At 40.5% G+C, this 26429-nt stretch overlaps 1 protein-coding gene across 3 annotated transcripts in view; it reads right to left on the bottom strand.

Moving 5' to 3' along the window:
* The window catches only part of rasgef1a (RasGEF domain family member 1A), a 455191-nt gene that overhangs the window by 287683 nt on the left and 141079 nt on the right, over window positions 1-26429 (bottom strand). Inside the window, exon 2 of one of the 3 annotated variants that reach the window (XM_062975847.1) lies at window positions 4553-4631. The exons of the other annotated variants lie outside the window; for them this stretch is intronic. The gene's annotated coding sequence lies outside the window, so the exon portion shown is untranslated. The remainder of the gene's footprint in view (window positions 1-4552; window positions 4632-26429) is intronic. 3 annotated transcript variants of the gene reach the window in all.

Raw genomic sequence — 26429 nt, 5'->3', positions numbered from 1 at the left:
CTTTACCTCTTCACTGAGTTATTTGGAGAGATCTCCCCCTGTGGATAGGTTCTTCCCGCCCTTTCCACTAGACCTTAGTCTACTTGGAACTCCTTGTAATTGTCTGGATTCAAGGAGCTGACTAGGCCCTTTTAATAACATTTCTGTAGAGCCAGGATCCTCGGGGGGTGGGGTCCGGGAGGAGGAGGGTTCCGGTGAGGGTTCCATCGAGGTCGTGTGGGGGAGGAGGGGATGCGGCCGACACTTTCCCAGGGAGAAGCGCAACAGGTGTCTTGCGACCCTGGAGAAGGATAGGTGCGGTAGTCTCCATGGCAGCCCCTCCGGGCTGAAGGTACTGCTGCTTAATGCCAGATCCGTCAGTGGGAAATCTGCAATTATCCAGGACCTAATCCTGGATGAGCAGGCGGATCTGGCTTGCATCACCGAGACCTGGTTGGACGAGCTGGGTGGGGTAAATCTTACCCAGCTTTGTCCTCCGGGTTTTGGGGTGCATCAGCAGGCCAGGCCTGGAGGGCAGGGAGGTGGGGTTGCGGTGGTCTTTCGGAAGTCCATCGCCTTGGTCAGATACGCCATTCCGCAATCTGCTGGGTTTGAGTGTCTCCACTTGAAGGTGGGTACCCGGGACAGTTTGGGGATTCTGCTGGTGTACCGTCCACCCTGCGACACAGCAGTCTCCCTACCTGAGCTAGCAGAAGTGGTCTCCAGCGTGGTGTTGGGCTCCCAGCGCCTTTTGGTATTGGGTGACTTCAACATCCATGCTGAGGCCACCTTGACAGGTGCAGCTCAGGAATTCATGGCCGCCATGACGATCATGGGGCTGTCCCAAGTAATATCAGGTCCCACCCATCAAGCTGGTCATACACTCGACCTGTTTTTTGTTGTGGGCGACGGTTTGATCAGAGTGGAAGAGCAAACTATTCTTCCATTGTCATGGTCTGACCATTATCTGATCAAGTTAGGACTCACCGTGTCCTCAAACCTCCGCAGGGGTGGTGGGCCCATTAAGATGGTCCGCCCCAGGAGACTTATGGATCCTGAGGGATTCCTGATGTCTCTTGGGGTTCTGTCTGCCATGGAGGCTGACGATCCTGTCGATGCCTTGGTCGCTCGTTACAACACCGAGTTGTCCAGGGCTATTGACATGATCACTCCCGAACATCCCCTCTCGCTGCGTGGAGTTGCCCCGGCTCCCTGGTTCACCGGGGAGCTGGCGGAGATGAAACATGGGAGAAGGAAACTAGAGTGTCGCTGGCGGAGAACTCGTGACATTTCTGACCGAGCATGGTCTAAAGCCGCTATTAGGGCTTATTCCGTGGCGTTGCGGGCAGCCAGGAAGGTCTTCACGACTGCCCGCATCGCGTTTGCAACAAATAGATCTTCGGAGTTGTTCCGAGTTGTTGGGGAGCTCCTCCACCCTTCTCAGGGTGGGGAGGCACCTGACTCCTCGGCAACTTGGTGTAGCGAGTTCGCTCACCATTTTGCAGACAAAGTTGCTCAGATTCGTTCTGACTTGGACGCCAGTCTTGAAGCATTGCCAGGTGAGGTAACCGAGGCATCTGTCTGTTCAATCTTGTGGGATTCGTTTCAGTTTGTGCAACCTGATGATGTGGACAAGATTCTTGGAGCAGTGAGGGCGACTACCTGTGCCCTTGATCCCTGCCCATCTTAGCTTTTAAAACAGGCCAGTGGTGGGTTAGTTGATTGGTTTGTGGTAATAATTAATGCCTCTTTGGGACAGGGCAAATTTCCATCCAGCCTAAAACAAGCCATGGTAAGGCCTATTTTGAAGAAGGCCTCATTGGATCCGACCAATCCTTGTAACTACAGGCCAATCTCTAACCTACCATTCTTGGGCAAGGTCTTGGAGTGGGTGGTTGCCTCTCAGCTCCAGGGATTCTTGGAAGATACGGATTTTCTGGACCAATCACAGTCTGGCTTCAGGCCTAGGTTCAGTACCGAGACGGCTTTGGTCGCCTTGGTGGATGACCTCCACAGGGAGCTGGACAGGGGGAGTGTGACCCTGCTGGTTCTCTTGGACATCTCAGCGGCTTTCGATACCATCGACCATGGTATCCTTCTGGGATGGGCCTTGGGGGTACTGCACTGCAGTGGCTCCAGTCCTTTCTGGAGGGTCGTTCCCAGTTGGTGAAGCTGGGGGACACCTGCTCGGACCCCTGGCCATTGACCTGTGGGGTCCTGCAAGGTTCTATTTTGTCCCCCATGCTTTTTAACATCTACATGAAACCGCTGGGAGAGGTCATCCGGAGTTTTGGAGTACGGTGCCATCTCTACGCGGATGACACCCAACTCTACTACTCCTTTCCACCAAATTCCAAGGAAGCCCCTCGGATTCTGGACCAGTGCCTGGCCGCTGTGTTGGCCTGGATGAGGGCGAACAAGCTGAGACTTAATCCTGACAAGACAGAGGTCCTCCAGGTCAGTCGTATGTCTGATCAGGGTATTGGGTGGCAACCTGTGCTTGACGGGGTCGCACTCCCCCTGAAAGCGCAGGTCCGCAGCTTGGGGGTCCTCCTGGATTCAGGGCTGACGCTTGAGGGTCAGGTGTCGGCCGTGGCCGGGAGGGCCTTTGCACAATTAAAACTTGTGCGCCAGCTGCGACCATACCTCGAGAAGTCTGATCTGACCATGGTGGTCCATGCCTTAGTTACCTCTAGACTGGACTATTGCAATGCGCTCTACGTGGGGCTGCCTTTGAAGACGGTCCGGAAATTACAACTAGTACAGCGATTGGCAGCCAGGCTTCTAACTGGAGCGAATTACAGGGCGCGTTCAACGCCTCTGTTTAAGGAGCTCCACTGGCTGCCGTTTACTTTCCGGGCCCAATTCAAGGTGCAGGTTATCACCTACAAAGCCCTAAGTGGTTTGGGACCCACCTACCTTAGAGACCGCATCTCCCCCTATGAACCCGCACGTTCTCTTCGCTCGTCGGGGGAGGCTCTTCTCTCGCTCCCACCACCCTCGCAGTCGCGGTTGGTGGGGACGAGAGAGAGGGCCTTCTCCGTCGTGGCCCCCTGACTTTGGAATGCGCTCCCTAGAGAGATCAGGCAGGCCCCTACCCTCCTCTCCTTCCGTAGGAGCTTAAAAACCTGGCTCTTTCAAAAGGCCTTTGATACCTAATTTGATGTTGGACTGATCCATCTGCCCAGTTTATAATAGCCCCCATTTTGAGATGTTGCCAATGCTATTTTGCACTTTATTGTCCATTTCTACCGGCACATTCTGTTCTGGATTTTATGAATTAGTTTCCTGTTTTAATATTGTATGTTTTTCGTATGCTTCTTGCCGATTTTAACGATTGTTTTATTGCTATTGATGTTTTACTGGTATAATTGTTTTATAGTCATGTTATTGATATTGATTGTTTTATCGGGCTAGGCCCCATGTAAGCCGCACCGAGTCCCTTCGGGGAGATGGGGCGGGGTATAAAAATAAAGTTGTTGTTGTTGTTATTATTATTATTATTATTATTAGAAAGCCTAGTGATAATAATAAGGCTCATTGTTTATAATGCTGTGTTGTTTCCCTATCATTCCCCCCTGCTCTGCAGAACAAGAACAATGTTTAATTTGCCTGACACATCCCTCATTTGGGGCCAGGCTCAAACAACTGCTGCACTACATCCCTACATTTGGAGTTTGTAATTTTCTAGCCTTGAGACTTTCATTCACTTTGTGAATAAGTGACTTTGCTCCCCTTAGAAGCTTCTGGCTAATTAATCATGGTTGCAGAGTGCTGTTGCAGGCAGCTTGTTATAACATTTGATTAATAACAAGTGCTGATTTGGGAATTGTGGTATAGTGAACAGGATCACATCTGGCAAGGTATGACAGTTACTTATTTTAAGTATAAGCATTTATTTTTGCCCTGGTATGCTTTAGACTGCAAAGACTCAAAATAAAGTTGCCACCCCATATCACAAGGGCCATAACATGTGGCTTTCAAACCTCTCACCTCTGCAGGAGTCTACCTTATACCACACAGCTGTGGACAAGTCTACATAGGGACCACCAAACGCAGCATTTCCCAAACACACATCAAGGAACATGAAAAGCACTGCAGACTAACTCAACCAGAGAAGTCACCATAGTAGAGCACTTAATGAACCAACCTGGATGCAGTATATTATTTGAGAATACTGAAATGCTGGACCACTCTTAACAACTATCATGTCAGACTACACAGAGAAGCCATTGAAATCTGCAAACATATGGACAATTTCAACAGAAAGGAGGAAACCATGAAAATGAACAAAATCTGGCTACCAGTATTTAAAAAAACCCTCTAAAATCAGAACAATAAATAAAGAACAACACTCTGAAAACAGAGGAATTACAGACATTAATCAATTAGGAGCAGCTAACACTTCCGAACAAAGGATTTCCCCAGGCTGGAATGAAACTTGAAAGGCCATTAATGCTAATCAAGGTGATTTATTGCAACATTCACACTGGCCTCCAACAGACAAGTCCTTTCTCCCACCCTGGACCTTCCACAGATATATAAACCTCCCTTGCTTAGTTTTCCAACATACCTCACAATCTCTGAGGATGCCTGCCATAGATGTGGATGAAACGTCAGGAGAGAATGCCTCTGGAACATGGCCATACAGCCTGGAAAATGCACAATAACTTGGTTTTCAAACCGTTTAGACAAAGATGCAGACACTCAGTAGTGTGTGTGGAACTATTAGTTTCTTTCATATCACGTTACTCATTTTCCCGTTGGTATTTTACCTTTATATAATAATAATAATAATAATAATAATAATAATAATAATAATAATAATAATAATAAATAGAGTAAAATAATAAATGTACCATATATTCTCGAGTATAAGCTGACCCAAATATAAGCCAACCAGGACCCTCACCCGAGTATAAGCCAAGGGGGGCTTTTTCAGTCTTAAAAAAGGGCTGAAAAACTAGGCTTATACTCAAGTATATACAGTATATATATATATATATATATATATATATATATATATATATATGTGTGTGTGTGTGTATTAAAATATGAATTTTTGGCATGCATTTGCCCATTGACTAAACTTTTCTTATGTATGTTTTTACTACTGCTAATTCTGGATTTTCCGATACAGAACTTTCTCTGGATGAACAGTTGGGTTGCAATATTCACCTCCTTATGGCCAATATTACTCAACATGATTGTTTCCTCAAACTTCTGTTCCTTTTGATGACTTGTTGTATCCTCCCTTGATTGCTGCTTGGAGTTCTTCAATTAGTCAAATGATTCCAGCCAGTAATAAATCAAGAATGATAATATTGCCCTAAATGCAGTTACATCTTGATATTACTCAGGCACGTGAGGGCAATGTAAATGAACCAGCAAAGTTTTTTTTTGCAAAAATTGCTGAAAACAATTACCCAAATGGAAAGTGTTTTTTAGTGCTACTAAAAATATTGGCAGACATGTAAGTAGTCATTTCAACATAATTTTTACAGTGTAATCAATAGTCATAGAAGCCATCTAAGATTTTATTCTGTCTTTGACAGATACTGGAACATGCCTGAAGGGCACAATTTCTAAAGATGTACCATTCTTTTGCAGCAATTTGTGTGTGTGTGGGGGGGGGATGTATTTAGAACTGAACTGATTTATGAGTTCACAAATGGCACATTGTACATTCTTTATAGGACTGTACTATCTAAACATGCAGTGGAGAGATGCTGAAGTTCAGCCACTCATATTAAAATGAGTAACTAAAATCATGGAAAGAAAACTACAAAGTATTTTAAAATAATAGTTGTGTATCCAAATGAATAGCCATTACTGGCCTTTAGATAAACTACTGAGACAAGTAGATATGGACAATTTAATGTATGAACTAAGAACACACGATAATATTAAGAACAAATAACTGTTAATCAGAGGAATGAAAATTCAATGAATCTGAATACAAAACATGGATGATAGAGGCAGATGATACAATAATACTTACAGTTTACTAAACCACAAGGTCTTCTGGAAAACTTAACGAAGCCTTTCTTCCCACATTGTGAGGGAATTTCAAAAGTTTAAAGTTGACAAATTACATGCCAGCGTCTATGAAAGTCATCTTCTATGGAAGCCCTGCTATCTAATTTTACCTAATATGTAGATCTATGATTATAATATTTACTGGTGGCATGGGATGGGCGATGTGAAAGCCTGCCTCCTTCATATGCTTAAGTCAAATGTGATGGCCCTAGCAGCATGGCATTCACTTCTCTTTAATAACTGAAGCTGTTCTTAAGCACTAATGCTCTTAACACTCATTATAATTAACACTCATATGCATTTTGTGATTTTTAAAAAATGTATGCATTTTTTCCTATTAGCCAAAATCACGTATTAAATGCACCAGTCAATGTTATACATTTTGGGAATGTATGCATTCTCTCTCCTATGGTCTAAAATCTTGTCATATATATTTTAAAATATATTCAATTCTCCTTGTGGAGAGAAAACATAGGTATAAATAAACATAATCCTACTATTACTACTACTATTACTCATTTTGTTTCATTAATTGCACTGGCAGATCAGAAAGTTATGGACATCAAATTGCAGATTGTTTCCAATTTCATGGTCTCAGTCCCTAGTGCCTGACAAGTGAGTCTTCTCTGAGTACTGGTCTGTGATCATTAAATCTGTCTAATTATATTTTTGGAAATTTCCAACCGGTGTAAACATTCTGAAGAGGCAGGCTAAGTATTGTGAACTCACCAGATCATATCTAATGGAGAAAGCTAAGCAGGGTTAGACCTGGTTAGTATTTGCAAGTAAGATCAGACTGGCAAAATTGTCCATCCTATGCTGCTTTTGCCCCTCTCTAGACATGGAGCCCACCAACTCCCACCCCATGATGTTGATCTACTTCCAGTGGGGCTGCCTGCTTGAAGAGGTGCAAAAGTAGCACTGGCCACCACAGCAACAACACTGGAGGTTTCCCATGTTGCATAAGAAACAGGAGGAGAAGATGGGCAGTGTAAGCTTCCCCCCACGGGATGGAGTAAGTGGCAAGGCAGGTGATGTGAGGCATGGGGCAACAGGTTCCCCATACCTTCCGTTGGGCCCCACAGAATTTGTCACAATCCATGGTGAATCCGTGGATGAGGTTAATGTGATGAGGTCTTAAGTAATAGACATGTGCGCAGAATAGGTTTCTCCTGTTTGATTTGTTTCTTTCACTTCCTTTGTTCTTTTGGGAGCTTGGAACAAGAAGGTCCCTCCCTGTACGAAAGTCCGCTCAACAGGAAAGCAAGCAGGAATGGGTACCAACTCTAAGGCTGCTTTTTGGCATCAAAGTAACACCCCCGAGACAGAGATAGAGGAGAGTGTGTGGTGTGTGCAAGCCCAGAGCATCCATGCCTGCCAGGGCTTGCAGCCAAGTGCTGCTTACACTTGGCTACAGGTCCTGGCAGGCATAGGTGCTCTGGGCCTGCACAGCGCACTACACATGTGCAGGCCTCGAAAGTGCCTGTGCCTGCCAGTGCCTTTCTGGGCCTACACAGTTGCAATGGAGGGAGGCTCTAATCCAGGTGGCGGGGGAGCAATGGAAGGCTCCGCAAAAGGCAGTGGCAACCAGCAAACGGCAGCAACAGGTGGCCAGATAGAATAGGCCTGGCTAGTCAATGATGAAGAGACCTCAGCAGTAGTGCAAGATAGGTTTCCCGATTGAAGGGAGAAACGGCAGCGAGAAATGGCTAGCGGAGCTGGATAGTTTTTCACCCTCTTCTTTCCTCTATCTCTGCCTTGGGGGTGTCTTCAGCCCCAGCCAGGGAGCCCTTCGATTCCCAAGATGAAAGTGAGGCAAACCCTGATAAAAGCCTCCTTAAAGCACGTGCCAGCAAGGGGAACCTCAATGGGAAGCCCCCCCCCCCCCGATAGATATCAGTATCTAACGGGCTGATAGAAAACGGGTATTTCGGAACTGAAAAGCGAAAACATATATGTGCCCTCCTGATTTCAGGAGGTTCCCTAAAAATAGACATAAAAAAAACCCCAAGGTTTACTCCCAAATGTACAAGACTATTTAATAATATTAGACTACTGTCAGAGAAAAACAGTGGCAAACTTCCTCTGAATGCATCTTGCCAAGGAAATGCTATGATAAATTGGAGTTAAGCTGAAGGTGCACAACAATAGTACTATGTAGCATAAATAATTCTGTCTTTGAAAATCCCAATATTGGATCTCACCAGCTTGTTCTGATACTGAGGTTGGAAAATCTGCTACATGAATGAAGCATATGCTTTCAACATAGATTAGATATAATTTGGCTTCTGACCCCTAAAGTTAGTAAGTAGGTAAGCAGGGAAATATTCTAGGAATTTATTATTATTTCATTTCAGTTCATTTTTCATCAGAATTTTTAAAAAATTGAATGTGGATGAAAGCAAAACTGACATATTTGCTCAAGATTATGCCAAAAAGATTCTGTCTAAAGACCTATACCAAGAAGTCAAACACTGGAAACTTTACAATCAAATCTGCTGTCTTGTAGCATAACGGTTGGCTCTTTATTTATCCAAAAAGGTGCAAGAGAGTCACTTGTGAAGGGTAATAACCAGAATTCTGAATGACATGCAGTGATCCTGGTCAGTAGCTACTTTGGCAGGGGCGTAGAAAGTCAGTGACATTATAGGCCAATAACCACAAGGAATACAATTTATGCCCATTTACCTTCTGAGGTCATGTAACCTGGATACCGTTAAGCTTATCATCATAAAGTATTTCCCCGGACTGAATTCTTCTTTGTGAATGCAAATACTACTAAGTTATTCAAGGCACAGAGCAGACTGATATGAGTCATTAAAATGTAAACTGATATAAATGATTCACATGAATATAAGTAGCAAATCTATTTATTTTATGTATAAATACCTAAGCTGTTTATTGATGCAACGTTCTTGTTAAATGGGGATTTATGTATAGGCAAGGATTTAAGCTCCAGGCAACCAATAAATATTGTATTAGTGCTTGGCCTTTAATTCATTTCCCATTTGTCTTTTTCTCCCATTCCTACAGAGACAATCTGCTTTACATGGGATTAAAATACCTCTGAGTTGATTCACAAAGTCCAAGAGAGTAATTTCACTAAGCAATCCCACCTTTCTGTGTAAGATAATATGAAAGTCAAGAGACATTCCATGTAGGTACACAGTGTCAATCCACTAAAACAAAGCTTATATAAGGTATAGAGAGCCTGTTTTCATCCAAACCAAATCCAAAACAAGAAATTTTGCAAACCATTACACATGGCATTCATAACTCACTGCAACTTCCTTGGGGTATCTCAACTAGACAACTAGTAGTTTGTTCTCCCTAGCAATGAAGCTGGTGTCTTGCATTTTTCATATGCCTTATTGTCTCTGTAATATCAACAACAGAACTTGAGACACAATAAGAACTGGAATTTAAGCCACATGCAATTCATGTACATCACTACAGTGGGTCTTTGATATCCACTGGGGTTTGGTTCCTGGACCCCTACATGGATACCAAAATCCATAGAGGATGAAATCCCAGTATATACAATGGTGTTGTATAATTGGAAAATCAAAGTTTGATTTTTGGAATTTTTTGGGAAGATTTTTGAGGTTGAATCCATGAATAAAAAAAATCAGTGGATACGAAAGGCCAACTGTAGGTTAACATCAATTTTCCCATTATTCCACAAATGGGATGAAATAAGTCCTCACTGAGTTAAAGCAACAAGCAAGCTATTGAAGAGAGTAAATTACAAGTAACACTCTATTAGTAACTAGTTATTTCTAAGCTCTGAGCTCACCGTACATTTGTCTCTGAAATAAAATGTGAAATGGTTGGCAAAGCCTCATATACATGAGGCAAAGTACCTTAGCGCAAACAAGGAGTGCAATAGGAACCAGTTTTTCCATCAGCACTACAATATCTCTGAAATGAATTGGGGAACTTCTTCCCATTCTCTGCATTATCTCTGCAAATAAACATGATTTATAAGGCATGGCAGATGCTGCCTGGATTTTACAGCGCTTGTTAGGCTATCAAAACCTATTTTTTGTGGGGAAATTGGCATTTGTCAAATAGCCTTTCCTTGTTCAACATACGTTGAATTATTGTTTCACATGCATTTGTTTTCTCCCTCCCTTTTATAATTAACTTTCAAATCTGCCGAGGGAACATAAAGAGCAAACAAATTCATTTTTCAATAACCCATAAATAAAAGGCTTTCCAAATCACAGCTGACAGCTAATAGTCAGTAAGTACGGCAATCGGCTGCTGTTGGAGAGGGCTGGTGAAACGAATGACTCAGAGGTACGAAATATCAATGATTAATTCTCATTTCTTGACTTTAGTCTTTTAGCACATAATGATCACATAGATTTTTACTGCGATGGTGTAAAGTGGAATGAGACGATCTTTGGAGCTCATAATTCTATACTCCAACAAATGGAGCTTGTGCGAATCTTGCTCACTGCTGTTAGCTTATAAAAAAAGAGCCAATATAACAGAATATTAAAACTTTATGTAGAGCAAAGGGAAGAACTCTTAGGCTGGTTTCATGTTTTATTTGGTAGGAAAGGTACCAATGAGGTCTCTGTGACAGAAGTGTCTGTAGTATTCCTTTCCTATGGAAGGAAATAATGGCTCTTTTCCCTACCAGGAAAAGATGCTTAGGCAACAAATAACAGTTAAGTCTATAGACAAGCTATAATTCTTGTAACAGATCTACAGATCTATTATAAGCTATGACATTGAGGCTCCCTTAAGAGGGGCACACAGAGGGTGTTGGATTATGGTTGTATGTGTATGAAATGTAAATCAAGTGTTTTCTGCTGTTAGGCAAAAGTGTGTGTTTCAGTGATGAAACAGTTAACAGCAGGCTAGTTTTGACTGACAGCCTGCTATGACCTATCAGGCATGATTTCCACCTTTGGAGGTCGGAACTTCCTTCGGACTGAGGAATGTGCTTTCTTATCTCTCTGTGTGTTGAGCTGTGCCTGCTGAGGCAAGAAGCTGTAGAAGAATGCCAGCTCAGAGCGATGGATTTTGCTATGCTTTGTAAATATGTTTGTAGACATTGAAATAAATGTTTGGACTTCAGACTAGAGATGTGTTTGAGTCTGACATTGAACAGAGGAATTGGTGTGGCAGACGATTGCAACCAATTCATCAGGATGCTGGAGAAGATGATTTTGAATAAACCTACACAGCCCGCACGCTGACCCCCACGCCGACAGAGGGCAGGTATTGTTCTTTGACCTATACTAAGTTCAGTGTATGTGTACACATACTCCAGTATTGTGATTGCTGAAGGACTATGTCAAGGCACTGTGTATTGCTACAATTTACAGGTGAGCAGGCACTTCACAGATTGCAACCCAGAGCAATGAATTTATCCATTTAGCTCCTTGATATCAGCTTTCAATATGAAACAAGCCTCTAGTCTTTATGTTTTCAAATGGCATGCTTTAAAGCGGTGTTTCTAATGTGGCAATTATTTTTTCCAACCCCAATGTGCCGGGGAATGGCACTATATCGCTGCCCTTTGGGTACAATTGTTTCTTTTATTTCTGGAAACTTGCTAGAAATTGGCAGCCAAGGGTTCAGGGACTGGCAGTCATCCAAGGATCATCACTTTGAGTAGCACTGCTTTAATGTAAGCAAGTAGTACTGACTGAAATCTCCAGAAACTAGAAAGTTTGTATGTTTTGTAATAAATGAATAAGATCTTTGATGATTAGGAGTTGCTTACATAGCTTCTTGCTCCATCCATTGAGCAATTAAGGAACCCCTCCAAAATATGTAAAATAAGAGGAAACTAAATATTTTTTTCATTTTAGATGCTACAGAATTGAATTTTTGAGGCACAAACTTTGGAGCGCTTTGGCAAAGTTTCCAATTTGAACATGGCATACAAACTGCTCTGCCTGCTATTGACATATATCATAGAATCATAGTGTTGGAAAACACAGCAAAGACCATCTAGTCCAGCCCCCTGCCATACTGGAAAAGCACAAAGTGCACACAATAGAAAGCAGTTCAGCTTTCTGTTTAAAACCCTCCAAAGAAAGACCCTCCACCAGACTCTAAGGCAGAGTTTCACTGTTGACCAGTTCTTATGGTCAGCGAGTTCTTCCTAAGGTTTTCTTTTCCAATTTGAATCCATTGTTCTGAGTTTAGTCTCTAGGACAGAAGGAAACAAGCTTGCTCCCTCATCTTTATGACATTCTTTCAAATATTTGAACATGGTTGTTATCATGTCTCATTTCAACTTTCTCTTCTGTAGGCTAAACATTGTATGGAAGAAAGCCAGTCATTGAAATGCCCTGGGTGATCTTGGATAAATCACACTTTCTTAATCTCAGAGGGAGGCAAAGGTAAACCCACTCAGAACAAATCTTGCCAAGAAATCTCTGTGATAGATTCTCTCTAAGATCGCGGTAAGTCACAAATGACCTGAAGGCACCCGACAACAATATTGTGAAGAAAGTTAAAGTCTAAAGTAGGTTGTGGGACCTCAGGGCCATGGGACTGACATTGTCACCCCAGGCCTGTCCCCCTTTAGTAGACTCCAGTCCTGCTCCTCTAATCTTGCAGACTAGAAAAAAAATGCTGAAAAGAGGGGGAGAGGGGCTACATTTTCCAACTATCTTATTTTGGCAGGAACAGTCCTGATTGATCTATTATGTTTTTGGTGGTCTTAAAATGTCCCAAATTATCTTTGCTGTCATCTTCCCACCTTGTAACTATTTCAATTACTACAAAATAAGTTCAAAGTGCAAAAAATAGTTTGTGCTGTTTTTGATTTATGTAATAATAATAATAATAATAATAATAATAATAATAATAATAATAATATACTTTCAGAAATATACAATGCCAGAAAATCACATAGTTATGAAATGCTATTACAAATATATTTTATTTATATTCCACTCTATGTCCACAAAGGGACTCAGAGTGGATTTCAGAATACATCTATGGCAAACATTCAATGCTGTTATACAATTAAAAACAAAGACAGACAGTACATAGACAGAGGCAAGGCTTCCCTCTTTTTTCATCTCTGGCATCTGGAGGCCATGCTCAATGTGACCATGGGGTGATGCTGTTGTTCCATTTTTCCTTACCTGTTGTCCATAGATGCCTTCCTGATCAAATTGCCAGCAGGTCTTCAGGATGCCTTTTACCTCCCTGCCAAAGCAGTACCTATTTATCTACTCACATTACTGTTTCCAAAGTGCTAGGTAAACAGAAGCTGGGGCTGATGGTGGGAGCTCATCCCAACCCGCAGCTTGAACTTCTGACCTTCCAGTTGGCAAGATTTTCCATAGCTGACGGTTTAAACTGCTTTGTGAATTGTGGCCCCATTTACCATAATTTAATTGAATAGATTAAACTAAATTTTGAGATTTATCTTGTAATAACTAAAATTTGAAAAAAAATGTAAAACAAATAATTTGTCAATTAATAATGAAGATGAACTTGTAATGGGGAAGAGCTGAGGGAGGAGACTGGAAGACCAAAGGCAGGGGCGGTTCACCCGTTAGGCGAACTACGCCATAGTAGAAGGTGCCATCTTGTGGGGGGAGCCACTGAGGCACCTCTCGAGGTGCCTCAAAGTGCCACAAGCATCTTCTTTTTTTCTCTTTTTTTCCCCTCCCCACTGGGAGGCAGCATGCCGAGGCCTTTGGCTGGACTCCGCGGCCTCGCGCCGCCCTCCGCGGCCTGGCGCCACCCTCTGAGGCCTCTGGCCAGCCTCCGAGGCCTGCTGCCGCCCTCCGCGGCCTCGCACCACACTCTGTGGCCTTGCGCCGGCCTACGAGGCCTCTGGCCAACCTCCACGGCCTGGCACTGCCCACCGCAGCCTCGTGCTGGCCTCTGAGGCCTCCGGCTGGCCTCCGCGGCCTGGCGTCGCCCTCCACGGCCTTGCGCTGGCCTCTGAGACCTTTGGCTGGCCTCCGCGGCCTGGCCTGCCTTTGCCTCCTCGAGGCCAGGCCTCTGGGCTGCCTGGACATGTTCCAGAAGCCCACCTATGGCAGGCATCCTCAGAGGTTGTGAGGTCTGTTGGAATCGAGGTTACATATCTGGACCTCAATATATGCTTATTACATTGTTATGTAATGTACTTGTTATTTTTATGATTGGAAACTTCCCTGAGTCCCTTTTGGGAGATAGGGCAGTATAAAAATAAATTATTATTATTATTATTATTATTGTTATTATTATTATTATCTCCAGGGTGGGAGAAAGGATGTTTTGGTGCTTAATTTGTAAAATCATAATGTAATTTGATGTTTAATAGGCTTTTCCTTAATCTTTCCTTATTATCCAACATTTTCGCTTATCCAACACTTTTATTTTTCAGTGATTGGTTGGGGGGGGGGGGCAAAATTCTGTTCGCTTACACTGGAAAATTACCTTGGGCCGGCCCTGAACACAGGATAATACTCAAAGATATGACTATTGGACTTAATGTTTGATGACATTACTCACCTCTTTGATATAGGGGATACATGGAATCTTTGGTATAGGTAATACTTGTAGTTGTAACTAATATGAAGAAATAGATGTATCAATACTAACTTTGTACACAGTTGTCTTTTCTCCCTCTCTTCAACTTCCCCCTCCCTTTTTGTGACACACTTGATATCTCTAACAATTTAATTCACTAACAATAAGCCCACCTCCCCATTTTTCCTGTTATTTTGTTAACTTTTTCTCTTCCCTTCTTTCCCTTTTTCTCTGCTTGCGCTGTAAAAATTGGAAATGCTCAATAAAAAGCATTATACAAAAAATAGTTTGCGTTCAATTAGCGGGGAATGAAGAGAGGAGCAGTGGAATTTGCCGATACCAATAGGCTCAGGCAAAAGCAAACTGCCACCTCTACTCTTCACAGTTTGCATGTTTTCCCTCATTAAGAACCTTTCCCAACTTGATCACATTCTGATGTTGCTTGGCCTCCCAGTCCCAGGTTTCATCTGCGAAATATTGGAAGGTATCAAAGCCTTTTAAAGCCCTGTCTCTGTCTCTGTACAGATGCATACAATTTCCATGGGGTATTGCCATTTTATAAATTAATATTGTAGAAACAATTACAAAAAATTAAATAGGTATATCCACTTTTTATAAAACCTGCAACAATGCTACACAGTTTATAATTAAACCAGTCTCCCATGTTCCATACATCTTGAAGCACCTTGCAGTGATCTTTCTGCTCAGTAATTATTGAAGCAAACTCAAAATCCCAAAATAAAAATACTAAATGGATAGAAATACACAATGCAAATTCCAATATATGATGTATGCATTCCCTCCTAAATGCATACATCAAAATTGTATTACCTAAAACAAGGTGAGAGGGAAGTAATTTTTATCTATGGCAAAAACAACCTCTCTCTCTTCCATGTCTCTCTCTCATGCATTCCATTCTCCCTCTTTAAACTGGACTCACTTCTTGGATTGATCCACTAATAGGTATATGCAATGACTTGTGGCAACCAATTTAGGTAGTCCATTTACAGCTGTAACCAAAGACAATTCTCTATTCTTAGAGTAAAATGTATAGACTTCTACAAAATATTCAGTCTGTTGCCAGCAGACACACATAACCCAATGGCTGTGTATCGTAGTAAGCTAAGTGCTAGGCCCCCTTTTTTCTTAGCCGTCACAGGTAGGCAGTGCCCACTAGAGAGTAATATCATGAATAAAGTTCCCAGTTCAATCCCCATGGCCTCTAATTAAAATTTAAGACCCTGACAGGTTTGCAAAACATGGCTGGTTCTGCTGCTGCAAATGGGATGCATAGGAGGTCACAGCTTCTGCATCATTAATAACCATAAAAATGGGGAATTTCAGCAGATATAGGTTTTCTTATCCCTGTCAAAATACCTTCTTCTGCACAAGGTCTTCAAGTTTTATTTAACAATATGTCATTGGTTTTGGATTTGACCTAATGGAGGATCATTAGCACTTATATGATTAATGGTTGTATTATTATTATTATTATTATTATTATTATTATAATTATTATTATTATTATTAATCAGCTGGCATTTGAAAACAATAAACATTGACAAAATCACGATATGTCAATTGCAAAAGGCCACCTTACTTGGATCTGCGTGCATCATTCAAAAATACATCACACAGTCCTAAACGCTTGGGAAGTGTTCGACTTGTGATTTTGTGATATGAAATCCAGCATATACATCTCATTTGCTGTGTCATACTGTGTCTTTGTGTCAATAATAATAATAATAATAATAATAATAATAATAATACATCTTTATTTATTGGACTCGGGGCGGTTCACAGAAGCACTCCAAGTGTTGCACATAAACAACAATACGTAAGTATATACACAGTGACATAAGTATAAAAACAAAAAGCAAGCTGTCCCCACCCCAAATTAGTGTTTTGGGTGAGAGTATTATTGGCTTTACACTTTCTATCTTATTAGTGGCAGGCTGGCCTTTCTGTTTCAAGAAGCTTTTTTCGTTAATCCTATTTGCAAGTGAATCAAATAAGATGTCAATTAAAATTGGGAGAATTTACTTCTTCAGTTTTTAAATACATTCATTTTTGTTTGTTTGTTAAGAAGCGCCTATGCTATTGTGCTGCCCAAGTCAAAAAATAAGATTCCCTTTCCTCCATATCAAGTTTGATCAATCAGGAACAGTCCTGATTGATCTATTATGTTTTTGGTGGTCTTAAAATGTCCCAAATTATCTTTGCTGTCATCTTCCCACCTTGTAACTATTTCAATTACTACAAAATAAGTTCAAAGTGCAAAAAATAGTTTGTGCTGTTTTTGATTTATGTAATAATAATAATAATAATAATAATAATAATAATAATAATAATATACTTTCAGAAATATACAATGCCAGAAAATCACATAGTTATGAAATGCTATTACAAATATATTTTATTTATATTCCACTCTATGTCCACAAAGGGACTCAGAGTGGATTTCAGAATACATCTATGGCAAACATTCAATGCTGTTATACAATTAAAAACAAAGACAGACAGTACATAGACAGAGGCAAGGCTTCCCTCTTTTTTCATCTCTGGCATCTGGAGGCCATGCTCAATGTGACCATGGGGTGATGCTGTTGTTCCATTTTTCCTTACCTGTTGTCCATAGATGCCTTCCTGATCAAATTGCCAGCAGGTCTTCAGGATGCCTTTTACCTCCCTGCCAAAGCAGTACCTATTTATCTACTCACATTACTGTTTCCAAAGTGCTAGGTAAACAGAAGCTGGGGCTGATGGTGGGAGCTCATCCCAACCCGCAGCTTGAACTTCTGACCTTCCAGTTGGCAAGATTTTCCATAGCTGACGGTTTAAACTGCTTTGTGAATTGTGGCCCCATTTACCATAATTTAATTGAATAGATTAAACTAAATTTTGAGATTTATCTTGTAATAACTAAAATTTGAAAAAAAATGTAAAACAAATAATTTGTCAATTAATAATGAAGATGAACTTGTAATGGGGAAGAGCTGAGGGAGGAGACTGGAAGACCAAAGGCAGGGGCGGTTCACCCGTTAGGCGAACTACGCCATAGTAGAAGGTGCCATCTTGTGGGGGGAGCCACTGAGGCACCTCTCGAGGTGCCTCAAAGTGCCACAAGCATCTTCTTTTTTTCTCTTTTTTTCCCCTCCCCACTGGGAGGCAGCATGCCGAGGCCTTTGGCTGGACTCCGCGGCCTCGCGCCGCCCTCCGCGGCCTGGCGCCACCCTCTGAGGCCTCTGGCCAGCCTCCGAGGCCTGCTGCCGCCCTCCGCGGCCTCGCACCACACTCTGTGGCCTTGCGCCGGCCTACGAGGCCTCTGGCCAACCTCCACGGCCTGGCACTGCCCACCGCAGCCTCGTGCTGGCCTCTGAGGCCTCCGGCTGGCCTCCGCGGCCTGGCGTCGCCCTCCACGGCCTTGCGCTGGCCTCTGAGACCTTTGGCTGGCCTCCGCGGCCTGGCCTGCCTTTGCCTCCTCGAGGCCAGGCCTCTGGGCTGCCTGGACATGTTCCAGAAGCCCACCTATGGCAGGCATCCTCAGAGGTTGTGAGGTCTGTTGGAATCGAGGTTACATATCTGGACCTCAATATATGCTTATTACATTGTTATGTAATGTACTTGTTATTTTTATGATTGGAAACTTCCCTGAGTCCCTTTTGGGAGATAGGGCAGTATAAAAATAAATTATTATTATTATTATTATTATTGTTATTATTATTATTATCTCCAGGGTGGGAGAAAGGATGTTTTGGTGCTTAATTTGTAAAATCATAATGTAATTTGATGTTTAATAGGCTTTTCCTTAATCTTTCCTTATTATCCAACATTTTCGCTTATCCAACACTTTTATTTTTCAGTGATTGGTTGGGGGGGGGGGGCAAAATTCTGTTCGCTTACACTGGAAAATTACCTTGGGCCGGCCCTGAACACAGGATAATACTCAAAGATATGACTATTGGACTTAATGTTTGATGACATTACTCACCTCTTTGATATAGGGGATACATGGAATCTTTGGTATAGGTAATACTTGTAGTTGTAACTAATATGAAGAAATAGATGTATCAATACTAACTTTGTACACAGTTGTCTTTTCTCCCTCTCTTCAACTTCCCCCTCCCTTTTTGTGACACACTTGATATCTCTAACAATTTAATTCACTAACAATAAGCCCACCTCCCCATTTTTCCTGTTATTTTGTTAACTTTTTCTCTTCCCTTCTTTCCCTTTTTCTCTGCTTGCGCTGTAAAAATTGGAAATGCTCAATAAAAAGCATTATACAAAAAATAGTTTGCGTTCAATTAGCGGGGAATGAAGAGAGGAGCAGTGGAATTTGCCGATACCAATAGGCTCAGGCAAAAGCAAACTGCCACCTCTACTCTTCACAGTTTGCATGTTTTCCCTCATTAAGAACCTTTCCCAACTTGATCACATTCTGATGTTGCTTGGCCTCCCAGTCCCAGGTTTCATCTGCGAAATATTGGAAGGTATCAAAGCCTTTTAAAGCCCTGTCTCTGTCTCTGTACAGATGCATACAATTTCCATGGGGTATTGCCATTTTATAAATTAATATTGTAGAAACAATTACAAAAAATTAAATAGGTATATCCACTTTTTATAAAACCTGCAACAATGCTACACAGTTTATAATTAAACCAGTCTCCCATGTTCCATACATCTTGAAGCACCTTGCAGTGATCTTTCTGCTCAGTAATTATTGAAGCAAACTCAAAATCCCAAAATAAAAATACTAAATGGATAGAAATACACAATGCAAATTCCAATATATGATGTATGCATTCCCTCCTAAATGCATACATCAAAATTGTATTACCTAAAACAAGGTGAGAGGGAAGTAATTTTTATCTATGGCAAAAACAACCTCTCTCTCTTCCATGTCTCTCTCTCATGCATTCCATTCTCCCTCTTTAAACTGGACTCACTTCTTGGATTGATCCACTAATAGGTATATGCAATGACTTGTGGCAACCAATTTAGGTAGTCCATTTACAGCTGTAACCAAAGACAATTCTCTATTCTTAGAGTAAAATGTATAGACTTCTACAAAATATTCAGTCTGTTGCCAGCAGACACACATAACCCAATGGCTGTGTATCGTAGTAAGCTAAGTGCTAGGCCCCCTTTTTTCTTAGCCGTCACAGGTAGGCAGTGCCCACTAGAGAGTAATATCATGAATAAAGTTCCCAGTTCAATCCCCATGGCCTCTAATTAAAATTTAAGACCCTGACAGGTTTGCAAAACATGGCTGGTTCTGCTGCTGCAAATGGGATGCATAGGAGGTCACAGCTTCTGCATCATTAATAACCATAAAAATGGGGAATTTCAGCAGATATAGGTTTTCTTATCCCTGTCAAAATACCTTCTTCTGCACAAGGTCTTCAAGTTTTATTTAACAATATGTCATTGGTTTTGGATTTGACCTAATGGAGGATCATTAGCACTTATATGATTAATGGTTGTATTATTATTATTATTATTATTATTATTATAATTATTATTATTATTATTAATCAGCTGGCATTTGAAAACAATAAACATTGACAAAATCACGATATGTCAATTGCAAAAGGCCACCTTACTTGGATCTGCGTGCATCATTCAAAAATACATCACACAGTCCTAAACGCTTGGGAAGTGTTCGACTTGTGATTTTGTGATATGAAATCCAGCATATACATCTCATTTGCTGTGTCATACTGTGTCTTTGTGTCAATAATAATAATAATAATAATAATAATAATAATAATACATCTTTATTTATTGGACTCGGGGCGGTTCACAGAAGCACTCCAAGTGTTGCACATAAACAACAATACGTAAGTATATACACAGTGACATAAGTATAAAAACAAAAAGCAAGCTGTCCCCACCCCAAATTAGTGTTTTGGGTGAGAGTATTATTGGCTTTACACTTTCTATCTTATTAGTGGCAGGCTGGCCTTTCTGTTTCAAGAAGCTTTTTTCGTTAATCCTATTTGCAAGTGAATCAAATAAGATGTCAATTAAAATTGGGAGAATTTACTTCTTCAGTTTTTAAATACATTCATTTTTGTTTGTTTGTTAAGAAGCGCCTATGCTATTGTGCTGCCCAAGTCAAAAAATAAGATTCCCTTTCCTCCATATCAAGTTTCTAATATAGTTGGCCTGAAATATTCAGTACAGCTTTATCCATCATACTTGGGGTCAACAGGACAGTATAGGAAGAGCAGGTAAAGTACTGGAGTCTATCATCTTGCTCCCAATAGTTACCACCTGAGACTCTCTTGTTCTGCCTGCTTTATTAGTGTAGTTGTTTGCATTTTGGACTAGCATTCTGCTCAACTATTGAAATCCACTGGGTGACCATGGTCAATTCACACCACACAAAATCAAAATGACAAGCCTCCTTTTGTAGGGTCACCTTCAGACACATTAAGACATTATTACATTATTTTTTGAAAACATAATACTCATGCTAAAAACACAACTGGCAGACCATAATCCAATTAATATTTAAAAGTCTGTCTGAAAAAAAAGGTCTTTGCCTACTGGCAAAAGAAGAGCATGGGGAGAAGTGGAAAGGCAACATAACCATCTATGGAAGGGAATTTCAAAAGCTTTGAGCTCTTCTCTTCTCTTCTCTTCTCTTCTCTTCTCTTCTCTTCTCTTCTCTTCTCTTCTCTTGTGCCTTAGTGTTGGAACTAAGAAAGCCTACCACCAGAATCTTAAATCTTAAAATTTGGCCAGGTTCATATAGGGAGATACAAACTTTCAGACGGTCTGGACTTAAGCCACATGGAGGTTTATAGATCATAATAAGGATTTTAAATTGTGCCCGGAAATGAACTGGTAGCCAGTGAAGATGTTTTCAGACCTTTTAACCTTTCTAACCTGCCTTAGATTCCATTCTATGAGAAGGGCTGTGTGTAAATAATAATATAAAATAAATCAATAATATGTAGAAATAGCTAGTTTTCTTTTCAGTGTTGTAGGGAAGGAAAACGCTAGATGCAGTTTCCTTAAGCACTACAACAAAATGACAAAAAAAGCTATGCCTGGTGAAAATACCATTTTAATGCAATCTTCTCTAATAAGGGGCCGTCTTAGAGTCTGAAGCTGATCATTCTAAATTCAAATCAATTTTTTCATTACAACAGTTCTTGCCACTTCTTTGTCTCTATTTTCTTGGGACAGCAGACAAATCTAAAGTTGGCAATATCAAAATAAACAACATGAAGATCTGCAGCCTTTCACAATACAATTTTCCCTCTGTCCTAATTGTATACCATCTTAGATTGATGAAGACACAGAAGGTTTCAAGACTGAACATAATTTTTACCACCTTGTTCAGACTACTTATTTATCTTATTTATTTACTATACTTCTATCCTGCTCTTCTTACCCCGAAGGGGACTCAGAGTGGCTTACAATTTGGCCACTTCAGTGCCACATTACAAAACACAGTGTATAAATATATCATATTAAAAATAACAAATAAAACATACAAATACAATAAAACTGTTAAATTGTTTTTTTAAAACCTCCCATGTTTTTCTGAACTGGCACCACACAAGAACATGTTCTATTTAAATATGTTTTGTACTTAGCCTCAATCCAACATGTCAAATGTGCTCTAACTTAATTGTAGTACTTCCTTGCAAGTAAGCTTTACTGTGGGGGAAAGGGTTGTTTTCCTCTATTAAAGTGAAATGGGCAAGTCCCTTGTGATATACAGAGATGGGCAAATTTTGTTGAATTGGAGCTCTCAGTATTCCTGGCCAGCCCAGATAAGGGAAGGTGGGAGTTGCAATCTGACAACATCCATTGGGTAGCATTTTCCCATTTTTGGTTATTCATGAAGCCACCTTGTTGCAGAGATACCTTTATATTTCAGCTACATCCAGAGATCTCACTCTTTCTAATGCAGAAGGAGAAGCACTACTCCACTGCTATCCCTCTCATAACCACATTGCATCCCAAAGTAGAGCAACAGCTTTATGGGGAATAATGCCAGCCACAGAAAAAAGCCGACAGTGCTCTCTGTAGAACTGAGGATGTTTGAAGCTACTGTGTTTGGTTTTTCAGTTTCTTTGGTTATGTGAAGAAAAATTAAATTGCTGAGGAAGGCTGGAGAGTCAAAATGATCTTGGATATATCCTGGAACTGGGCATCTTAATTGTTCTCCAGCAACCAGCTACATTTTGGTCTCATCGCAAGTGTGTTTTTTTCAGTGCTACCATAAATGGATAAGGAGATTTTCAAATTACTTGCAGTTCTGCCAGAGTGCTGGCTCTTTATTTTCCCTGTGGAACTACATTAATATTGTAGTATTTGCTGATTTTAAAAAAAAACACCATGACACTTTAAATAGCTGTATGGTCTTTCCTTCAATATTTCATTGCAGAAGTCCTGCTTCTTGTGAGGAAGGGTTACATTACTAATACTTTCTTGATGGTTGATATTTGGTTTTATTCCTTGTAATATGCTATGTGTTACTTAAGCATTTTGTGTGTCACAGCATTTTTCTTTATGATATTTATGTTCCACGTTTTTTCCATTCTGTATGGAACTGGCAAGGTCCAAAGGCTTGGAAAAAGATGTAAGCTAGAACACCCTGTGTAGATTGCCTTGTCATGTGGATAGAGAAAGGCATTTGGGATTTGTTTAGCTCTGGGCACTTGTGTATTGGCCAACAAGGATCTCTAAAGCAGTTGACTGTGTGTTCATGTGTATATACATGTATGTGCTCATGATCTGCCACTGCACATGCTGTACGATCTGAGGCAGATGCTTCACACTGGCTACAGGAGAGCATTCCTGCTATGTATATCTATCCAGACTGCATGACTATGTCTTTTTCAGACAAGAGAGTTACTAGTGGAAGGCAGCGTATCTCATAATTTAAAATATAATGCCAAAAGCAAATGACTATAGATTGGGAGAAAGGAGAGTTATTTCATTGTTTTGACATGTTACCCTCTGCTGCTTTGCCAGATATGGATATTCTACATCTTTCTCATGAAATATTTAACCAGATGATAAAAGAAGACTTAAGGAAAAGAAAAACAATGCATGAGAGAGTTGTGCTGGAAGAAAAATGTGTTTCTACTGTGGTCAGGTTTATACTTGACATGTACGCTTCATCTCTGGATAGAAAGAAATTATGTGACATTGATTTGCAAGGTGGTGAAAATGCAAAGTATTGGAAATACTGTCTTAGATGCAGTTGCTGGTAAACACTTGCTGTTTGGATCTGGATTTTGATTATGACCTGGACTAAACCAATTTCCCTCACAATGTGGGAAGTAAATGACATCTAAATACAATCCATGGATAATCCCCCTCTTCTTTAAACTCCTCTCTCATTCTTTTGTCTGGAGCCATCTCTAGTGATGCTTGAGCTATTTATTAAGCTAACACAGTTACAAGGGTATAATTTTCATTCCCTATTTTGTCTGCAATAGTTTTTGTCATAAGTGTTGAAACTCATTGAGGTGGGCAGCTTTGTTCTGGATTATAACTCTCATTAGATCTACCCAGTATAATTAATAGTGAGGGATGAAGAAAACTACAATGAACTACATCTAGAGAGTTACAGCTTATCATGATTATTTCAAATTATAAAAAGTTTATGTAAGTTTGATCTCAGGGATGACTGAAATCATATATGATATCCTGTCTACTTTATTGAGGGTACTTTGAAACAAAATCAGGTATCTGAGAAACTATAAATCCTCAAGAAAAATCTGGAATGTCATGACGTATCAGATAATTCTTCATGTTCATGGATCCTAACATGCTTCACTGATGTTTGGAAATATGTGCACAGCCCTGAGTTTCCATGTGGATGTGGAGCTAAAAGGAGATTCAGCAAGATCAACTGTTGACATTGCTGGAGGTACTCATGTTTATGATGACATTATTGCAGGGGATGTTAGACTTGATTACACATAGGACAGTTAGGAAGTACAATAGGACCTGAGAACTAGGGATGATCTCTAGTGTGGCATTAGATTCTGAGGTTGGGCATAGAGGATTATATAATGAGGAGTTTTCTATTCTCCATCCATTGAAAGCCCTTTCAAATTCTGCAGAACTTCAGAGGCTTTCAAAGATGTTGCTATACATTTCCATAGGGACTAGAAACTAGGGCTGTGCAAAAGTTTTGTTAGTCATCATAAGTCAGATCAAATTTGTTAAATTCATACTTACAATGTGATATCCAACATGTGGGTGTGGCCTATGCCAGAAACTTAAAAATTGAAACTTACCCAATACTTTTTATTTGAATTTTGTAAATCTCAGAAGTCAGTTTCATTTCCAACTCAAGCAAGCAAAGCAAACTCAAAAAGGCTGCCATTCCTCTTAAAATTAATGGCCTCTCACCCTGAGGAGAAGGAAGCAGCAGGGAGAAAGCAGAGTTCACTGGAAAAGAGATTGAGAAAGCACAGAATTTTGGGAAATGTAGTTTGGGAAGATGAGGAGCCCTATGACAGAGAAGACCCTGCCCTGTACTACATTTCCCAGAATTCTGCTCAGCATGAGAAAGCCCCAATCAAGATAGGGGAGTACTATTTTTCCTCCATAGCCACAGCCAGCCAGAGTTCCAATAGATTGTTGAGTCTGCAAAGAGGAGGACTGACTGATACTTCTAGTAAGTACATCTCTGTGCTGGGCTGGGAAGAAATCCCTAAATGGAAGTTCTTTTGGTTAATATGAGGGACATTCAATGAGATAGCTGTTGTGGTTTTTGTTAAAAACACATTTTTGTCAAAACTTTTTTTTTAATCCCTAAAATCAGTAGTTTTATGAATATTTCTAAATGTTGGTGGGAATGATCCCCTGACATTTTGTGTCATTGTATAGCAAATTCAAGGAGATAGCTCTTGTAGTTTTTGTTTTAAAAATATTGTTTAGAAAAACTTTGAAATTCTCCAAAACTCCATGGAGAAGTGAAACATTCTAAAATTTGATGGGCTAACAGTGGTAAATGTGTTCTATTATTGTAGCAAGTTTCACCCCAATAGCTGTACAAATGAGAGAGAAAGGAGCCGCTGAAGTTTTCCCACTTGTGCAATTTCCATAACGAAAAAGTAATGAATTTCCGTTACTCTTGTTATAGTAACAAAATGTTCACTAATGATACTTTAGAAACACCTTAGAAATGAAATACCAGCACCCCTTAATTTTGTAATGAGCATTGAACCTTTTTTCCATCGATTGCACAGCCCATATCCTCATATCAATGAAACAAGAATATTTCTCAAATCTTATGAAATACTGCAACCAGGTGATGTGGTGACATATTTTATGTCACCTATTATACTATGATTACTGGTTATTTAACAGGATTGATTATGAAGAGGCATTATATAATTTTTGTCTTGTAAATTAAAACTTGGAGTATGACTCTAGAATAACTATATCTCCCTTTTAATCTCTTGATTCTAATCTAATGAAGCATATGTCTTTGGAAAAAGCATACAGATTTTTTTTGCATCAGCACATACAATAAGCAGATTATTTCCTATTCTCCCAGATATATATTATAGCTAATATTCCCCCCCTCTCTCTCTCTCACACACACACACACACAAATATAACTTCCATAGATGCAAAAGACCAATGGCTCAGTCTTTTGCAACAATCCCTGTTTTAAACAACTGACTACCCCAAAATTCCTGAAAGGATTAACTCAACCACTTACCAAGCCTAAAGCCCGGAGGAGATGAATGAAAATGTTCTTCAAGACAATGGGATAATCCCTAACCCCCTCACCCAGAGTGTTTCATCATACCTAAGCACCGAGTTTCCCCTTATAACTAGATTCATGGATATGATTTATTGGTGAAACATGAACAAGAGGGGACTCCTATATCCATACCCTGTTTCCCCGAAAA

The sequence above is a fragment of the Anolis carolinensis genome, chromosome 3, assembly GCF_035594765.1.
Source record: "Anolis carolinensis isolate JA03-04 chromosome 3, rAnoCar3.1.pri, whole genome shotgun sequence".
In the NCBI taxonomy this organism is placed as follows: domain Eukaryota; kingdom Metazoa; phylum Chordata; class Lepidosauria; order Squamata; family Dactyloidae; genus Anolis; species Anolis carolinensis.
Note: the sequence above shows the minus strand (reverse complement) of the source record. Positions and strands in the feature narration are given on the sequence as shown.